Here is a 16,834-nt window from a genome sequence, read left to right on the forward strand (position 1 = left end):
ATTCAGAAAACTAAGATCATGGCATCTGGTCCCTTCATTTCACGGCAAATAGACAAGGAAATAATGGAAACAGTGACAGACTTTATTTTTGGGGGCTCCAAAATCACTGCAGATGGTGACTGCAGCCATGAAATTAAAAGACGCTTACTCCTTAGAAGAAAAGCTATGCCCAATCTAGACAGCATATTTAAAAGCAAAGACATTACTTTGCCAACAAAGGTCCGTCTAGTCAAGGTTATGGTTTTTCCAGTGGTCATGTATTGATGTGAGAGTTGGACTATAAAGAAAGCTGAGCACTGAAGAATTGATGCTTTTGAACTGTGGTGTTGGAGAAGACTCTTGGACTGCAAGGAGATCCAACCTGTCCATCCTAAAGGAAATCAGTCCTGAATATATATCAGAAGGACTGATGTTGAAGCTGAAACTCTAATACTTTGGCCACCTGATGCAAAGGACTGACTCATTTGAAAATACCCAGATGCTGGGAGAGATTGAAGGTGGGAGGAGAAGGAGATGACAGAAGATGAGATGGTTGGATGGCATCACTAATGCGATGGACATGAGTTTGAGTAAGCGCCGGGAGTTGGTGACGGACAGGGAAACCTGTTGTGCTTCAGTCCATAGGGTGGCAAAGAGTCAGACACAACTGAGGGACTGAACTGAACAGACAGATTAAGTGTTTACCTTTCCTTTATATTCATTGATTTGCCCCTTAAACAATTGATAGGTAACATGTATATGGTAAAGAACAACTCAATTCACATTTTCTTCTTCAAGTTCTTTTGTGTTTAACTTTTATTTCAGAAACCTTCCCCTACCAAATTTTCCTACAGAGAACAAAAACCCTATTATTTTCACCTGGTTACCTCAAGGAATACTTCCTGGAGTAAAAAGCCAATTTTTTTAACTATTTATAATTAAAATTTCTTCACTTGGGGTCCAGGCAGCCATCATATCCATCCAGTTCTGACCTGAAAAGCAGCAGTCACTAGTTTCTTCTCGGCCATAATGTCTGATACTCTTGATAACAGGCATTTCTCTTATTGCACCTCCTGTTCTCATCATCAAGAAATGTCCAGTAGGCCTCCTTTTCCCTTTCTAATGAGAGTTGTGTCATCAGTATCTTGTAGTCAAGGCTAGTACTCTTCTCTTGGTCCATTTGCCTAAACTTGACAATGTCCTCCTGGTTGGTAAGCACTCCCTATAAATGCTAGACACCCACATGCTGCTCTCCTTTCAGTCTCTTAATTACCTGTTTCATCCCATCACAAGCTTCGTTATCAGTTGCTCGACTGAGTGCTTAACTGGATGTTCAAATCTAAAGCCTGAATCAGAGACCATTATAGGAGGTGTCAACTTGTAAGAGATCTGTACTTGAAATACAAAGTAGAAGAGAGAGTCTACAAGGTTTGCCACATCTTTAACTCCATCTGTGACAGTTACACCTTAACTTTTATTAAGTCAAATTTCTTGTAACCTCACATTGGCTACAAATCACTGAAATGTGGCATGAAAATAACTGTAAGCATTTTTACAAACACTTTGCTAACTTAAAAGTTCAAGAAATACATCCCCAGAGTGAAACACTTATTTTAGCCCTAAAGAAGCTGGATAATATGACAGTATACATTTTTAATGTAATTCAATAAAAATCACTTAGTGCCATCCCCCATTTTACCCTGAATTTCTCAATATGCTTCTTAGGCTAAAAGCTTTCAGAATTAATACAACATTGGGAAAAATGTTTGTGTTCTAATTTTATATTTGACATGGACTGAGTATCTTTGGTCATGCCAATTAAACTTCTTGGCCTTTATATATCCATCAGTTAACTTTCTTATTAAATAGGTCAATACTTGTTCTGTTTTCTTAAAGGGATGCTGCAATAAAAATGAAAAATACTGTAAACTTTCTGTAAGTATAAAATGTATTTTCTCAATTTACTTCAATAAGCACAGGGATCAATAACCACAATTCAGGACACTAAACCAGGTAAGCAGGATACTGGATTAACCAAGACATAATTCCTGAACATCACTAATCTTTATTCAAATTTGGGGCTTAGAATAAGAGTTTAATAAAAGAAGTATAAGACTTGTAAACTGAAAATTACAAGACATTTTTGGAAAAAAATCAAAAATCTACTACAGAAATGGAAAGACAGTTCATGTTCATAGATCAGAAGATTTAATATTGTTAAGATGGCATACTCCCCAAATTGATCTGTAGATTCAATCTGTATAAAGAGATATAAATTCCTATCAAATTTTAGCTGCCTTTTTCAAATAAATTGACAACTGCTTCTAAAATTCATATGAAAATGCAAGGGATCCAGAATAGTCAAAACAATCTTAAAAGAGGAGAAAAAAACTGGAAAACCAACATTTTCCAATTTTAAAACTTATAGTAAACCTACAGTAATCAAAACAGTATGATATGGCAAAAGGCTACTAGAGGAATAGAATTGAGTCTCCAAAAATAATCTCTTACATTATCTGCCATAATAAAAATTAAACTAGGAGGCTTACAAACAATAGAAATTTATTTCTCACTATTCTGGAGGCTGAAATCCAAGATTAGTGTATTATTATGGTTGAGCTCTTGAAAGCACTCTCTTCCAAGCTGCAGACTTCTGACTTCTTACTGTGTTCTCATGGGGTGAAAAATTAGCTATTTAGCTTTCTGGCTGCTTCTTACAAGTGCACTCACCCCATTCATGAGGATTCCACCCTCTTTACCTAAGCAGTTCCTAAAGTTCTTAATTCCAACTACCACCACACTGGGGATTAGATTTCAAAATATGAATGTTGTGGAACATAAACATTCATATTTTTTTAAAATATTTATGAATTTATTTATGGCTGTGTTGGGTCTTTGTTGTGGCATGCAATATCTCCGTTGCGGTGCATGGGCTTCTCTCCAGTTGTGGTGCATGGGCTCAATTGTCCTGTGGCATGTGGGATCTTAGTTCCCTGACCAGGGATTGAACCCACATCCCCTGCATTGGAAGGGAGATTCTTAATCACTGGATCATCAGGGAAGTCCCTTGGGGGACACAAACATTCAGTCCATACAAATGGACACTTATTTGGCAAGGGTGCTAAGAAAATTTAATGCAGAAAAGTAGTCTTTTCAATGAAATGGTGTTGGGACAGCTTGACATCCACATGCAAATGAATGAATTTGGATACTTACCTCACACTCAGCACAAAAATTAACTCAAAATGGGTCATACACCTAAATGTAAAATCTAAAATTCTAAAAATCCCAGAAGAAAACATGAGAGGAAATCTTCATTACCTTGGCTAAGCAATGTTTTCTTACCTTCAGCACCAAAAGAACAACAGATCAAAGAAAAAAAGACAAATTAGACTTCATCAGATTACTAAAAACCATTTATGCTTCAAAGAACACCATCAAGAAAGCGAAAAGACAAGTGACAGGATGGGAGAAAATGTTTTCAAATGGTATACTGGCAAAGGACTTGTATCCAAAATATGTAGAAAATCTCTTTACAACTCAACAATAAAAGATCCAATTAAATAACCAATTTTTAAAAACTAACAAAAACTTGAATATGCATGTGTCTAAAGATGTACAAATAGTGAATACATTTATGAAAAATTGCTTAGTATAACAATTCATTAAGGAAATGCAAATCAAAATCACAATGAGCTATCATTTCACACACACACCAGAATGGCTAAAATCACAAAGACAAATAATAGCAAGTGTTGACCAGGATGTGAAAAAAAATTGGAACCCTCATACATTACTAGTGGGAACGTAAAATTGTGCACCCAACTTAGGAAATAGTTTTGTAGTACTTCGGAAAGTTAGAGTTATCTCATGACCCAGCCATTCCATTCCTAGGTTTATACACAAGAGAAATAAAAATATACCTCTACCAAAAGTATGTACACAAATGTTCATAATACTCCCAAAGTAGAAACAACACAAATGCCCATCAAATGATGAATGGATAAATAAAACATGGTATAGTCACACAATAGAATGTTATTCAGAAATAAAAATGAATGGAAAATTGATAAATGGTACAAGATGAATGAACCTTAAAAATGTTATGCCAAATAAAAGAAACCAGTCACAAAAGACCACTAAATGCGTGATTCCACTTACATGAAATGTCCAGAATAGGCAAACCATAGAGTCAGAAAGCTAAGTAGTAGTTGCCTAGGGTTGGAGGTAATGATTAAAAAATATGAAATTTCTTCTTGGGGTCATGAAAATATTCTGGAATTAGTAATGATGGTTGCACAGCTCTGTGAACTCACTAAAAACCACTGAAGTTCATCTTATAAATGAGTGACTTAAATGGTATGCGACTTATATCACAATGCTGTTTTTTAAAAATATACATATAACAGAAGAAAGCGACAGCCATTTAAAAAATAAAAAGATGAGGAAGTCAATATAAACTTTCAATGGCTAGTTTGGTGGGATTCTGTTTTAATTTACACAGATGCATGCTGTGTCTGCCTGATATTTAAAAGTCTAGACCTGCTGGGAAGAATTTCTTAGGTGATTAACACATGGTTTGTGAGAGGCTCCACTAAATTTCCCTGATGTCCTCCAAAAAAATATCATACAAATTTCAACTACAGGTCACAGATCAGATATTAAAAACTGGGGCAGATGAACCAAAAAGGACCATGGCTTAATTTTCAGTTGCCGTTGTGTTTCCATAAGCTTCTTTTCCTGTTGTTTACTCTTGACATATGCATTTTCTTGTTGCCTTATTTTCTTGTGTTTTATTTTCACTCTGGATTTGTTCTTTTTATCCCTGGCCCCTAAGTTTAACTTGACAGTCATTAAAAATAACTTTACAATGAATGTCAAATTCTCCACAGAAAAACGTCAAGATACTAGAACAGCTGTGAATTTTCATAGTGCATAAGAGTCAGAGAAAGAGGTTTTGTTGAAGATGGCAGACAACTCACTCAACAGGGAGCAGGCGATGATGGTATAAGATTCTTCACTTTCTTATTACACAGTTATTCATTATAGCTAAAGAGTCTTACTCAATTAATTAAATATAAGAAGAGAAATCAAATCAAAAGCCTTGAAAGAAGCAATAAATCCCTTAGCAAAGGATGGGTGAACTATGCTTATTCTGGAAAAGATGCAGTCTTATGTCAAAGTCAAAAGCAGTGGTTGGATCAATCAAAATTCTTGGCCACTGTGATGATCAATTTTATGTATCTACTTGACTGGACCATAGGATGCCCAGAAATTTACTCAAACATTTATTATTAATATGAGTTTGTCTGTGAGGGTGTTTCTAGGTGAGATTAACCTTAGAATCTGTAGACTTAAGTAAAGCAGATTGCCCCTCTCTATTGCAGATTCTTTTGAGGCTTCATCTAATCAGTTGAGGACCAATAGAACAAAAAAGCTGAGTAAGAGGTAAAACTCTTCCTGCCTGACAGCTTGAGCTGCAGGTCGATCTTTTCCTGTCTTCAGACCTGAACTAAAAAATCAGCTCTTAGGGTGTATGCCCAGTAGTGGGATGCTGAATCTAGAAAAATGGTACTGATGAACTTATTTGCAGGACAGGAAGAGGGATGCAGACATAGAGAACAGACTTTGGACACAGCTAGACAAGGGGTCGGGGCTGAATTGAGAGAGTAGCAGTGAAACATATACATTACCATATGTAAAATAGCTAGCTAGTGGGAAGTTGCTGTATAACACAGAGAGCTCAACACAGTACTATGCGACAATCTAGATGGATGGGATGGGGTTGGGAGTGGGGAGGAGGTTCAAGAGAGAGGGGACATGTGTATATTTATGGCTGATTCAGAAGCCAACACAGAATTGTAAAGTAATTATCCCCCAATTTTAAAAAAATCAACTCTTTTTGAGTCCCAAGCTTGCCAGCTTTTGGACTGGAATTTACACCATTGGTTCTCCTGGGTCTCCAGTTTGCCAGCCTTAGATATGGGGACTCCTCGGCCTCCAGAATCCTGAATAAGCCAATTCCTTAAACTAAATGTCTTGACAGATTAATAGATAATTGGTTGTGTTTCTTGGAGAACCCTAACACAGCCACATTAGACAAATCTGTTTTTCAGATACTGAGAGTTCCGTCATTATTGTATTCAATCAACTTTTCTTACTCATAAAATAGAAAGTTTTCACATTTAAGCTAATTTTTCCTTTTAAAACCTGAACATTCTTATTTTTTATCAACTACTGTTTTAGCAAAAGTCTTTTAAAAAGATAAGGGAAATAAATAGCTCTGTCCCTGAATATGTGATACTGAGTTAAAGTATATTTATGTTGGTCTGACACATTAGGGTAAACAATGGGTCTCTCTGGGGAAAAAAAAATGGTTTGTCAATAGTAGAGTTGAGTAAGTCCTAGTTATCGGCACAAAAAGGGAGGAGCAAAAGATAGGGAATGATAGTTACAAAGGGAAAGGGAGCGATGAAAGGAAGGAAGGAAGAACCTAATCATATTCCTGAAAGAGTAGTTTAAAACTATATATGTTATTAAAATAAAATACTTTTAAAAATGAAATTATTGTATTAAGTGTTGTCTAAGGGCCAGATACTGAGTTATAATCTCATTGAATTCTCTGAACAGTAGTAATGAACACTTATGGAACATTTATTTTTCTACATGCTTTCTGTATATTAACTTAAATAATTCAATATGGTTATTACCCTTTATGGCAGATGAGGAAACTGAGGCTTTAGAGAGATTTAAGTTAGCTGGCCTTGTTCACAAAAGTTAAGTGGTCAAGTTGGGATTTAAACATGGGAGGCTTGGCTCCAACATTGGTTTTCTTAACACACAGCACAACACAGCCACTTTCTTTGAGAAAAGTATCAGGAAAAAAAAACGTTTGAGAAATCATGGAGAAATTGTATAAAGTGAATTAAGAGTATAGGGTTAAAAAGCCAGGCTTTGGCATCCAAGTCTTATAATTTCATCACCTTAGGAAAGTTACCACCTCCCTGATTCTTGGTTTATTGTCTATAAAAATGAAATAAAAGCTACCTTGCAAATTAGTAGCAAGAAAAACAGATGATTAAGGAAAACCTTGGTAGCAGCTCAATAAATGATAGTCATTATTATTACTCTTTTGAAGTTTTGCAGACAGGTCAAAGACTCCAGTCATACAACTTCCCTGTTTTACTTGTTTTTAACCTAACAGTCCTAATTAATGAAGAAAATAAAATGTTGATAAAGGAAAATTGAAACAAAAGAATTGATAGTAATGAGGGCTATCAGGTGCATTTTTATATCAACATAGCCAGAAGAGGGGGAAAAAATGTTTTCCATTTTACAGGAAAACAGAATTATCTACTTATTCTGAAAAAAAAAAAGAATAAATATAAAAATTAGAAAAGGGACTTTGTACTAGCTAGCAGATAATTGGAGATTGGTTCCTTTAGTTGATTAATGTATTCCAATAATCTATTCAAGTACTTGATTACTTGTGATATGGTTCTGGAGAAGTTAGTTAGCTGGTTTAGCCAAAAGTGTATAGCTAGTTGGTAACTCAGTGAAGACTAAAAACACTGCTATATGTAAAATACATAACCAACAAAGACCTACTATATAGCACATGGAACTCCACTCAACATCATGTGGCAGCCTGGATGGGAGGGGAGTTTGGAGGAGACTAGATACATGTATATGTATGGCTGATTCCCCTCGTTGTTCACCTAAAACTATCACAACATTGTTAATTGGCTATACCTCAATACAAAATAAAAAGTTAAAAAATAAAATATGTAAGATTCATTAACATATGACAATCCCTTCAAATACCTTTATAAATCTATTGAGTGTTATGAAGAGTTCTGCTCTGGGAGAGTATTCCACTGTCAACTGAAAAATAAAAATAAAAACAAGAAACACACAACCTAAAAGTTGCAAGCTATGATATATTTGGTGACCTTATTGAGGACTATTGCCTGGGAGGGCAACCTCTCAGACAGTTCCTTGGAATTGTTCCAAAGAGTGAAAGTGAAAGTGAAGTCGCTCAGTCCTGTCTGACTCTTTGTGTTCCCATCGACTATAGTCTACCAGGCTTCTCTACCCATGGGATTTTCCAGGCAAGAATACTGGAGCGGGTTGCCATTTCCTTCTCCAGGGGATCTTCCTGACCCAGGGGTCTAACCCATATCTCCCACATTGCAGGCAGATGCTTTACTGTCTGAGCCACCAGGGAAGCCTAAGAGGTAAGAGAGGAGTCTCCGTTTATGAGTTTTTGCTGTGGAGGGGAAAAAGTAGTAGAACATCAAAAGATTACTGTTAATCACAAACAACAAACAAAAGCACACATCTCAAGGATTCTAGTGCTTTTCTACCCACGGAAAGATGCAAGAGTCTGTAGTCATTGAAATTATTTCTTTATTATGCATCTTAATTATCTATAGCCAGTATCCTGTTTTTCTCCATCCTAAATTCCCCTCAGGGCACACCAATGGGCAGACTCCCATGACTGATGGGGTGCAATATTGTTTACTAAAATGGCAGGCAACTTTTTTTTGTCACACAACAATAAAAATAAGTGGTGTTAATTTACAAGGTTTAAAAGAAATAAGGAAGGGTTAATCTCCACACCATAAAAGCAAACCAGAAGGGAGTAAATAAAATTTGCTTCAAACTTCTGTTCTTGCTTTTAAATATATGTTACTTTCTTTTTTCTTTTCCCCCTCCTGATAATAAGATCAATAGAAGAGAATAAGTGTTAATACCTAAAAGAAGATACTTGCTGTTGATACAGCTGGTTGGAGCCTTATTATTTTCTCTCAATTCCTTTGACTTTTCATTGTCTTCTCTGTCTTATCCACATTGATGCAGTTATACCTTGGACATTGTATGAAAAGACAGTGTTTGATGCTGCTTAAGAATAGATGCTTCAGAAAATCTTCAGTTAAATTGATCTCACTGCTGCTCTGGGAATTTCTGTATTGTTCTCTTGGGGTATCTTTATTGCTAAGAATAGCCTTTTAAGGTCATAATTATGCCTATTATGATATATCTCATATGTTTGTTGATGATTAATGGGACAGGCAATTAGTACCTTAATGAAATACTGCTTTTCCAATATTTAGAACAAACTACTGATTCTTATTATGATCTTTATCCTAATATTAAATCTAGGAATGGCTAAATGTCAGAATCTTTCCATTAAAGACTTCAACTGAAGTACTGCATCTCTGTTAAACTGTAATCAGTGAGTTGGCACAATGACACTCATGTTGCTAGAGTATAGCCACATAGGAACTCAAAATATATATTAATTAAGAAGGAAGGAAGGGAGGGAGGAAGGGCAATCCTGCTTTTGCCATCCATCTTATAAGAGAAGGGTGAGTTATTTTTAGATTCAGATTTAGATTCCAAAGGTACTCAATCATGATGTTTGGATTCCTGATTGCTGAGGAGTCATAGAGGAGGTACCTAGGTCACTGAAAGGAAGGGAAGGAAGGTAGAGTCCTATTGAAAAAATAGGAAACATGTCAATGGACAGAAGAGAATATCCTGAAAGATGATGTTTAGAGAAGTGGGGAGGTGTTAGCACAGGGGAGAGGGGGTGAACAGGGAGTAGGGAAGATAGAGAACTATACAAGTACTTTATAAACACAGGCTCTTTTAATTTTCTAAAAGAACCCCATGGAGGCAATATATTTGCACATCATAGATAAGAAAACTAAAATTTAGAAATATTAGACAATTTGTCTCGGACTACAGAGTTTCTTGGGCTTCCCTGGTGGCTCAGACTGTACAGAATCTGCTCCAATGCAGGAGACCCACTTTAGATCCTTGGATCTTCCTGATCCCCTGGAGAAGGACATGGCAACCCAATCCAGTATTCTTGCCTGGAAAATCCCAAGGACAGGGGAGCATGGCAGCTTACAATCCACGGGGTCACAAAGAATTGGACATGGCTTAGGGACTAAACTACCACCACCACAGTTTCTTAGTAGAAAAGCTGTTAAATAGAACCCAGACTTTGCCCCAAAGTGCATACTCTTTCTACCACACCATCCTGGGCAGGTTTGGAGCTTGGGAAAACTCACATCTCAGGCTGTTAATTTTGGTTCCCTAGAGGTAAGACCATCCTCAGCAGATGTGTACAAGGCTGGATACCTGACGGCTGGTTATTTTCAGTGGATTCTCACATCAAGCCCTTTCTCCTTCCCAGTGTTCTGAACTCCAGAGATCATTTCCAAACAATCTGGGTCATAAATATAGCTTTTACAAAGTGATCCTATTCCCTTCCCTGTAATTTCTGTCCTCAAACCTCCCAGGTAACCTGGAAGGCATAGAGTCTTTTAACTTTTAGTACTTTATAAAGTTTTCTACTCTAGCACACATGTGTTCTTCAGTTATTCAACAACTGCTTTATGACAATCATGATGAAAGGCCTGGTTCAAAATTCAGTTGATACAATTATAATTACTTTATATTCTTACACTATTACATGCTAAACAATTTTGCCTACTTCTTCAAACCTTATTCCACTTTCCATAAGCTGTGGTACAACTTAACTATTTGTTACCTCACAATTTCTAGTTATCAGCACAAAGGGAGGCTCCTCCTTGAGGGCAAAAAACATTGTCTGTTATTTTTTCTTTAATATCCTACTCACCTGTGGTTGTATACCATCTTTCTTTTTTTAATAAGACTTGTATTTTTGGTTCTTGATTTTTTCTTTATCTTTTCAATAAAAGTTTTTTCTTTTTTTGATCAATTTGCCTTGCTTTTTATTTTTCCATTTTATTAATTTTTATTTTCAATGAATTAACATAATTTTTTGCAATTTCTTCTAAGTTTCTTGGTTTGTATGTTGTTTTGCAATAAATACATTGAAGATTGTATAGCTTTTTTATACTCTCCTGATTTTATGTAGGATTTTTGCTTTCTTCTGTTTCTAAAGAGTTTGTAGTTTCCCATTTGTGCTTCCCTTTAATCTAGGTTTAACACATTCTTAAATTTTTTTTTTACATTCTTAAATTTTTAATTGTGCTCTATCAATCAAGGGGAAATGTGCTATTTATAATTTCTGCCACTTAAAATGTGTCCATCTAGAAAAAACAGTGTTGACAATGAATGACCAGCAAGGACCTATTGTATAGCACATGAAACTCTGCTCATTGTTACATGGCAGCTTGAATAGGAGAGGAGATTGGGGGAGAATGGATACATGTACATGTATGTCTCTTTGCTGTTCACCTGAAATTATCACAACAATGTTAACTGGCTATGCTATGCTATGCTAAGTCACTTCAGTCGTCTCCGACTCTGTGCGACCCCATAGATGGCCGCAGACCAGGCTCCCCCGTCCCTGGGATTCTCCAGGCAAGAACACTGCAGTGGGTTGCCATTTCCTTCTCCAGCGCATGAAAGTGAAAAGAGAAAGTGAAGTCGCTCAGTTGTGTCCGACTCAGTGACCCCATGGACTACAGCCCACCAGGCTCCTCCATCCATGGGATTTTCCAGGCAAGTGTACTGGAGTGGGGTGCCATTGCCTTCTCTGAACTGGCTATACACCAATGCAAAATAAAAAGCTTAAAAAAATAAATGAAAAAGAAAAAAGAAAAGGGTGGATCTTTATTTGTGATCTAGTTAAGTTTTGAGAATATTCTGTTTGTATTAAAAAAAAAAAACAAATACCTATTCTCCATTTGGGGGGTGCAAAGATGTGTGTGGTTATATTACATATATCATTTAAAATGATTTTTAATGGTATAGATGCATCTGCAAGAGATACCAGTTTCTCCCCACCTACAGTTCAAATAATGCCAGGTCTCATTGCCATTTCAAAAGCCTTTGACAGGAAGAAGAGAGACTTGTTTCTACATTTCCACAAATGTACAGTCACAGGGAGGATGCGGGGAGGCTGTCAAAATCTGATAAGAAAACTAAACAATAAATAATAAGACCTAAAAACGAGTGTAAATAGTATTGATCCCACCACAAAATGGTTTGGTGACCTTGGACAAGTCACTCCTCAAGGTTTCTATTTCCTTATCTCTCAATGGGAATGGTCATACCTGTGCTCCCAACTTGACGAGCTTTGTCAGAGGAAGCCAAGAGGTAAGAAATGTGAACATAAAGTAATAAATAAAAAATATTAGCAGAGGTTGCTAATATTTAGATACAAGATAAAAGATAACAAAATGTAAAACGGCCAACACAGACTCCAAGGTGCTCATTTTCTATTGGTTCCCTTCCCTGGACCCAACACCTTCAGGTTCCTTTGAGGACACCTCCCTCCTGCTTGGAGAAACCCCCGCCCAACTGTGTGAGTCTCTCTGTCCGTTGCAAAGGCAGGCAGCTTGGAACCTACTGGAAGCGAGTTGTGGAGGGAGCAGAAACCTGCCCGCAGCTAAAATTCGCGCTTCAGCTCAATGAGGCCGAGCAAGTACGGCATCTTCCTTAGGCTGTGGGGGTTGACTGGCAGCTGTTGCCCAAAGACTTATCAATCAAAGGACGCTTTCGCTCCGGACTCCCCGAGGTCTTGGGCATAGCGTCAGCTACGGAGATATTTGGGCTGGAAGCTTCAAGGGCCTCTGCGATCTCATCCAGCAATCGCGGCATTCTGTCTAAGCACTATGTCCTCGGTAGAAAAGGGATCCATGGTGTTCTGCATGAGGGTTTTCAGGGAAGATGCTCCTCACGGTCCCGCGCCTCCTGGGGAAGATAATTGAGCGCCGAGAGCAAGAGCGCTGGGTTCGGTGGTTCCGGAGCCGCGGCAGCCTGTGCGGTGTGTGTAGGCACCGGGCCTCCTCCAAGCCCTCTCTCCCGAAATTGCCTTCCTGCCGCAGTCCGGGCCCAAATTAATTCTCTTCCCTGGGCACGATCCTTCCGTTTCCCCGATGGCATCCATCCTTTCAACCATTAACCTCCCAGCTACGGGGAGGAGGGGAGGTGCAGGATGGACGGAGTGAAGGGTGGGAGGCATTTTGCACGTTCAGAAGCACCAAAATTAACTGCCAAAGCTAAAAGGGTTTGCTTTCTTCCGTTTCTGACAGACGAATGCAGTGGGATGCCTGCTGGGCCGACTGCCGCCCCGGCCCGGAGCCCTGGGTCCACTTCGCAGCCTGCTGCTGAGTTTCAGACCGCAGTACTCAGCATCCGCCCGGCTTTGACCCCTTGCCGAAGTCTGCACATCGATAGATGCTGGGCGTAGGTTTTTCCCTAGGTTAAAGCCCCAAAGCTCCCACCTTCGCCTTCTATTTATTTGCCCGCTCCCACCACTACCATCGAAGTACGTGCCCCTCTGGTAGTGTTGGCGCTGCCACCCGAACGAGGGAAAGGGCGCCTCCCCATCCCCTCCTCCCCATCCCCGCCGCGACTCGGGGTTTTACTGCGGCAGCCGGAGGTGACAGCGACGCCTGAGCCTCCTCCGTTGCTCTCAGAGCCCCAGCTTCCCCAGCCTCCGGAAAGCGCCTCCTTCTGAGAGGCTGGTCCCTGGAGAAGTGCTAACGTGCTGCAGGAAACCAAATTTAAAAATGTAGAAGTCGCTGGGCTGCATTCCTCGGAGGACGAGCCTGATCGCCCAGGACCGAGTGTGGCAGCGTGTGGGAAGTTGGGACCATAGAGCAAGGGGGGAGGGGAGTGGTGCAGCCAGCATTCTCTTCTGAAAGGAGTCATTGGGAGCAGTGACCGGTTGGACACAAGTTTGCCTGGGAGTGTTTTCCTTTCGTCAATAATTAATCGCCGGAATCAGGCTGACAGAATTGGAGTTTTAGCAATAGTGCAGAGGGCGGGGCCGAACACCTAAGTCCAGGAGCTTTGAGGTGCCCAGCGCAGTAGGAAGCTCGCAGCAGTTGGGGAGGAGCCAAAGCACTGGTGCTCACCTAAGCCGCAGGAGATATACCCAACCCAACCGGGAGGTAAGCATCTTCCAAATACATGCTTGAACGGTAACGTAGCTTTTAAAGGATAGAATTCCTGTCTTTAGAAGGAAAAATAATACCGATCCATAAAGCAATGTACCAGCTTATTATTTAACTGCACTAAAAATTTTAAGAATTGAATGGGTTTTTCCATTTGCCTTTAACTATGTTAGAAACTAAGATGTTTCAGTCAACAGAAGCCAAACTTTACTACTGAAACTTTCCCAGCCAAAAGAGAAAATTACTTTGTTAATTACTTTTGTTTTTTATCTTTGTATAATGCAGTAACACTATTCAGAGAAATGTCATTGGTTGTTGCTTGATTTCATTCTTAAATATTTGTTTATCTTGTTTCATGTTTTTATACAATACTTTTTGCCCATAAGCTACTTGAGGCAATAATACACACAAGTCAATTGCCCCCAAAGCAAAGAATTTCCAACAAGGGATACATTTTAACATTTTATTATGATTATTAAGCTGTATTGCTGTTTGTTTTAGTTGACAAGTCTTGTCCGGCTCTTTTGCAAACCCCTGGACTGTAGCCCACCAGGCTCCTCTGTCCATGGGATTTCCCAGGCAAGAATGCTGGAGTAGGTTGCCATTTCCGTCTCCAATTAAGCAGTATGTATTTTCTTTAAGATGATTAAGTGACCACTTATAAGTAACTAGACTTCTAAACCCAAGGAGAAAAGTACATATAGATAACTTTGACAAGGGAATGAGGATATGGCATAATGGATAGAGAAGACTTTAGATATGAGCAGAGATTCTAGATCTGTGTCAACTAAAATGACATTCAACTGACTGGCAATTAACATATGAACCCAGCCCTTGATCAAATAAAGAATTTAAAGAATTATTAACTTTAAATTTTAGCCCTAAAACTACAAATAAATGCACCAAGAAAGTTGGGGCAATTGTTTTCCTGTATAACTTTGTGGTCTGGTAGTTCTTTTGAATTATATAAATGTTAAGAAATGCATGATTATTTTTGCTTGTGAGTTTTGTAGATTAGTGTGTAAAATCAATGAGGTTTTAATAACTTAATTTTCACTTCTGAATTATTCCTATACTTTTTAAAAGACATCTTTTATTGTTATTTTTAATTGGTTTTTATTGGAGGATAGTGCTTTACAATGTTGTGTTAGTTTCTGTTGTAGAGCAAAGTGAATCAGCTATAACTCCTCTTTTTTGGATTTCCTTCCCATGTAGGTCACCACAGAGCACTGAGTAGAGTTCCCTGTGCTACCTGTGTTATCTGTTTTATAAGTTGTTGTTTAGTTGCTCAGTTGTGTCTGATTCTTTGCTATCCCATATACTGCAACTCCTCTGTCCATGGGATTTCCCAGGCAAGAAATAGTGTGTATATGTCAATCCCAATCTCTCGATTCATCCAATCCCTCTCTTCCACCCCTGGAATCCATAAGTCCATAAAACAGGCATCATTTTGATGATTGTTTCAATGGCTGTTGATGGTTTTACACATAGATTACTAGAGCAACAGCAAATGTGTGAAATGTACTATTACTCTCATTACCCAAAGATTTCTATACAACTATTTGATAACAACAAATTAGCAATGGTTTGCCAACCAAATTCATGGGCATTCTAGAAATGTAGTGGATATGAAGTTGAAAGTCAACCAATCCTCAACTTCAATTAGCTTTCTTAGACCTCTGTTTGTAAATTTGCAAATATGTAAAAACTGTCCTTTGTAATTCTATATCTACTGGGCTTTTATGTCAGCATAAACTATTTTACTACCAAGTATACAAGATGGAAAATCTTCATTAAAAATTATCCAAATGGGACTCAACTTCCAATATGGTGGTATGAGGAACTCTGTGAACCTACCCTCTCAAGCAAAACAACAATAACTTTAAAATTACTGTTGAAAATTGTACATAAACAACTATTTGGTCTCTAGAAATTGTCCTGAGGAAATAAAACAAATGAAGAAAACTTTGTTAAAGACAATCTATTAAGTTTCAGTAAGAACAGCAAGAGCTTGGATTCTGAGCTACAACCCACTTCCTTCACCAACTCCACCTGGACATGATGGTGCTCCACTCTGAGGGGGAGTGCAGCCAAGAACACTGGGCTCACTTTCAACCTAGATCACAGTTGAGGGCTATGTTATGTCCCAAGAAAATAGGCCACCAGCATCTCATCCACCACCAGGGTTGCAGAAGCTCTATTTTAGTCAAGAGCAAGTGAACGGTCTGAGGCTCTCTTCTTCCAGCCATCCCCTATTCTTAAGGCAAGAGAGAAAAAACTCAACAACTAAAAAAGAACTAACCCATTTTATAATGGGCAAGGGACTTCAGGTATTTCTCTAAAGAAGATGGGTAAACAGCCAATCTACACATGAAGAGGTGCTTACCATCATTAGCCATTAGGGAAATAAATATCAAAAACACATGATACCACTTTATACCAACCAAAAAGACTCTAATCAAAAAGAAAGATAGTAACAGTTGTTGGAGAGAGAGTGGAGAAATTAGAACCAGCATTGCTGGTTTTTTATTGCTGGTGGGAATGTAAAATGAGTGAGTTGCTGTGGAAGATAGGTTGTGAATTCCTCAAAAAACTGAAATTTACCATTATAGCCCAGCCATTTAACTCATATAATTTCACTCCTAAGTATTATCCAAGAGAATTGAAAATCTAGGTCCATGTAAGAACTTGTGCACTGATGTTCACTGCAGCATTACTTATAATATGCAAAAAGAGACCTCAACTCAAGTATCCATTGACTGGTGAATGGATAGATAAAATGTGATATGGAATGGAATAATGGAATATTATTCAGCAATGAAAAGGAAAAAATATGTGCCACAACATGGATGAACATCTAAGACTATACTAAGTGAAAGACCATATATTGTATAATTCCATCTATATAATATGTCCACAACAGGCAAACCTATAGACAGAAAGAAGAT

The 16,834-nt window shown here is 38.2% G+C and overlaps 1 protein-coding gene and 1 pseudogene across 3 annotated transcripts in view; both read left to right on the top strand.

Annotated features, from left to right (window-relative positions):
* The window catches only part of LOC112447001 (uncharacterized), a 32,729-nt pseudogene extending 20,302 nt beyond the window's left edge, over positions 1-12,427 (top strand).
* The window catches only part of SPTSSB (serine palmitoyltransferase small subunit B), a 30,470-nt gene continuing 25,878 nt past the window's right edge, over positions 12,243-16,834 (top strand). Inside the window, exons 1-2 of one of the 3 annotated variants that reach the window (XM_059886936.1) lie at positions 12,247-12,409; positions 13,020-13,883. The gene's annotated coding sequence lies outside the window, so the exon portion shown is untranslated. Of the gene's footprint in view, positions 13,884-16,834 lie in introns of all 3 variants that reach the window. The other 2 variants (XM_059886938.1, NM_001110774.1) reach the window with 2 other exon arrangements.

Source organism: Bos taurus, chromosome 1, assembly GCF_002263795.3.
Source record: "Bos taurus isolate L1 Dominette 01449 registration number 42190680 breed Hereford chromosome 1, ARS-UCD2.0, whole genome shotgun sequence".
NCBI lineage: Eukaryota > Metazoa > Chordata > Mammalia > Artiodactyla > Bovidae > Bos > Bos taurus.